Below are 4329 nucleotides of genomic sequence, written 5' to 3' on the forward strand. Positions count from 1 at the left end.
GGCATTCTATAGTAAGAGATGGCGTTCTCCGGTAGGCTGATTTGATGTATTTGAGGTTAGGCTATGGGGCACCAACTTTTTCCGTGATTTTATGGATAGTGTCTGTGTTATCCAGGAGAGAATCCATACTACCTAGAGTAGGATGAAGAGCTACGATGATCGGAGGTTACGACCTTTAGAGTTCATGGTTGGTGATCGGGTATTTCTACGGGTATCGCCCATAAATGGCATGATGAGATTTGGTTAGAGAGGCAAGCTTATCCTAGGTTCATCAATCCATTTGAGATTTTAAGGTTGATTGGGGAGGTAGCTTGTGAGATAGCCTTACCCCCATCTATTTTTTGGTGTTGACCCTGTTTTCCATATTTCTATGCTAAGACGATATGCTGAAGATGAGTCTCACATGCTTCAGTGGGATTTGGTTGAATTGGTTGAGTCCTTAAACTTTGAGGAGGATCTTGTGGCCATTCTAGATAGCCAGGTTAGGAAATTGAGGACTAAGAAGATTCTATTAGTAAAGGTTTAGTAGAGGCATCGTCCAATCGATGAGGTGACTTGGGTGTTACACCCCATACTTTGGTACCTTGGAACGCTTCGTAAGCTTCTTAAGTTTCTGGGAAGGCTCTTAAGTTTCTTAGAAGTCGTCATGTAACTCGGATAATCTATACCGCTGTCAAATAATCCTAAGGAAAGGAGAAGGAGATACTCCATAAGAGATAAGATTGGAAATAAGGTTACAAGAATTCGAAATAAGTTGGAGGCTAAGTAGTGAGTCGTAGGACTCGAAGCAGTTGTGAAAGCTATTACTTGGGACATTTTGCATACTAAGCTACTTGAGTACACGTCGAGCTTAAGTAGCAAGGAACACATAGGCTCTTAAAGTGAGACGAGATTACAAAACTATGAAAGATAAATAATGAGACGACGCACCCACTTGAAGCAAGCAGGTGATGCACCCACTTGAAGCAAGTAGGTGACTCGTCTACTTGGGGTGGACCCCACGCTGCCACATGGTAGATTTAGGTTGGAAGTTCGGATGAGGTGGCACCCTAAGGGGCTGCCACATGTCACCCCTAGGGGGATTCCATGTGTAAGCTCCTAAGCAAATGTATATATGGATCGGGCCGAACGTACCTCGGCATATATTTCTACATAAGGATTAGGCCATACGTTCCTCGGCATGTTATACGATATACAGATCGGGCCGCCGTACCTCGACATTATTATACAATATATGGATCAGGCCATCGTAATTTGGAATTGTTACTTGATATACGGATTGGGCCATCGTTCCTCGGCATTATTATATGATATCCAGATCGGGCCATTGTTCCTCGGCATTATTATAAGATATATGGATTGGGCCGTCGTTCCTCGGCATATATTTCAATATACATGGATCGATTTTTATGTTCCACAGTGATAATGGTATATATGTTCTTATGTGTCATGACCCAACCCCGTAGGCCGCGACTGCGTTGCGACCTGGACACCTATATACATACCTATCAGCTGGTGTTAAATCGAACCATAAACAAAGTGATACTACTTACAAAAATTCGAATGAATTAAAACTTTTTCGTGTATGTGTGGGCTCTTTCATTCGTAGTATATTATGAAAGGGCATGCAAGCCGACAAGGCTGCTGTAATATAAAAACATTTAAAATATGCCGTATAGGCACAACCAAAACAAAATTACAACCAACCTACATACATATGTCTATAGACCTCTGAGAATGGTAACAACAACATATGGCGGGACAGGGCCCCCACCGTACCCCTGGACAAATAAATATATACATATCAAATGACCAGCATCAAAGTTAGGCTTCGGAATAGTGGAGCACTCCCAACATTGCTGAGTGGAAACCCTAAGCCGGCGGACTTCCAAAATGAACATCTATACCTGCGGGCATGAAATGCAGCCCTCCGGGGTTGGGTCGTGAAAGAAGTGGTATTAGAGCAGTTCGTCCTTAAAGTATCGACAGACTATGTCTAGTAGAGTCTTGTTTATCGGTGTGTTGTACACCACATCTATAAACAGGAGGCTACAGGACATTTAGGATGTTACATTAATTTTATATCTAAGATCGTGCGATAGAGCCGAGTCATAGGGAATGAAATTACTCATACTAACCTGTGATTTGAGCAGAAGGACAACATCGATAGAAGAAAGTAACTGATGATACTGGAAGTTACAAGGAACGTTGGTAAGCAAAGGCACGAAGGACATATGTCAGGTAAGATGTGGAAATACGAATGACATATAAAATGGAAAGGAAAAGTAGACAGGGCAGGGTAATAGGTACAGTTTGAGTTGGGCATATGAGGTAAGTCCATTATTTTTACTATTGTTGATGTTGGATGCCTTGTGTGTCTGCAGTATTATACGATATGAATATATATGTTGGCCCTGTGAGGCATTGTTGGCATTTTCTGCATGCAGGTATTGAGATATTAAGAAATACAGAGAAAACTCTGCCCAAATTTTCCTAGAAATAAAAGGAGAGAAATACAAGGTTGTAGTATGTCTTACCCATAATAAGGATGAGATTTGACTAAAGTGGGAGTATGGATGACCTCGAGAAATAAGTAAATTGCTGTGAATTGATGGCAATAGTAACTAGGAGGTCGATACTCGTATCGTAAAACAAAGTGGAAAACACTTGTGATCCTAAGAGATGATTTAGAGAAGACGGGTAGATCTAGATAGAACGATATACTAAGGCACCGATTGAATTGATACACAGTGATAAAATGTGACGAACTATGGTTAAAAGAAGTAACAGTATGATTAAGATAAGAGTACTAGGGAAAAAGAATGGTGATGGATATGAAGTATTAATAAGACCGTTTGTGAGATATTAAGGATAAGACTGACTAAGAAGGGTAGAAGATTAAGTACGCTTACTTCACCGAGTGCAATTAAGCCTTAGTAGGAATCATGAAAAGGTTGAGAAGTGTTAAACTATGGGGTTGAACATGAACAGGATATAATGTGAATATTATGAGGATCGTTATGGAAATCAGTAAAGCCTAGTGAGGCAGCAACCAAGGATATGACGTGATCCATGTGATAAGAATGTAAAGATAGGTGTGAAACGGAAAGGTGAGCTATAGAAACAATAATAAAGACTCATTAAGTTCGGTAAAGAAAATTTCGAAAAGGTTATATGATAATGGAAATGATAGACAGGTCACAGAGCAGCTGTGTAAAGTTAGTGTATGGAGGAAACTCCAACGTTACTGGATAACTAACCCTAAGGATTAGGGTTAAGATCTAAAAGGCGGAGTGACAATTAAAGTCCTCTAAAAGAAATTAAAGGGTGATACATGGGGCTGAACATTTTAGAATGAACATGGCTTGAATGCATTGCTACCTTAAGGATACTACTCGAGTACCAATCATCAGATCAAATTTTATACGATATATCGAGAAATTAAAGCACCTCATGATTGTATTAAGGTTTCATACGGGGGCAACCTAAAGTATAGGTGACATAAAGGAACATATGAATATGGTGCAGTATACCAAATATGTGGAAAAGAATCATATGCATTTGGAAAGTTGAACACAAATAGACAATGACATGGACACACTCTAAAGGGGGGAAGTGGATATGAGATATACAAGCGTGAGATGAACCCAACCGACATTATGACGTGTTAATGTGAAAACTTAAACTTCAATCGTGATCCCATAAGGGATGGATTTGATCATACCAGCACTAACGTACCGTATCTCATTAGAACTCCGAAGTTAAGCGTGCTTGGGCAATAGTAGTACTAGGATGGGTGACCCCCTCGAGAAGCGAAGGAGCAAATAAAACATAAGTATCCGCACCTATTCCCTATGTCTACAAGTAATCCTAACCTTTGGAAGTTTGATATTGATTTCTCGATGAAAGTATATGTTATAGCAACGGGATAGAGGAACTCTCCGTATAGTCGTTATAAGGTCCGGAGGAAGGTTTTTGGTTCACATTCGAGGACGAATGTTCTAAAGGGGGGAATGATGTTACACTCCGTACTTTGGTACCTTGGAACGCTTCTTAAGCTTCTTAAGTTTCTGGGAAGACTCTTAGGTTTCTTAGAAGTTGTCATGTGAGTCAGATAATCTATAACACTATCAAACAAATCTAAGGAGGGGAGAATGAGATACCGCATAATGAGGAAGATTGGAAATAGGGTTATAAGAATCTGGAAGGAGTTAGAGGCCAAGTAATGAGTCGTAGGTCCTGATCTACTTGCATAAGCTACCAACATGGATGTCTTACGTACTTAAGCTACTTGAGTACACGTCGAGATTAAGTAGCAAGGAATATATA

The 4329-nt window shown here is 40.1% G+C and overlaps 1 pseudogene; it reads left to right on the forward strand.

Moving 5' to 3' along the window:
* The first annotated feature begins 3710 nt into the window (after nt 1-3710).
* Nucleotides 3711-3829, forward strand: LOC129904792 (5S ribosomal RNA; annotated as a pseudogene).
* The last annotated feature ends 500 nt before the right edge of the window (nt 3830-4329 follow it).

The sequence above is a fragment of the Solanum dulcamara genome, chromosome 9 (genome assembly GCF_947179165.1).
Source record: "Solanum dulcamara chromosome 9, daSolDulc1.2, whole genome shotgun sequence".
Taxonomy (NCBI): Eukaryota; Viridiplantae; Streptophyta; class Magnoliopsida; order Solanales; family Solanaceae; genus Solanum; species Solanum dulcamara.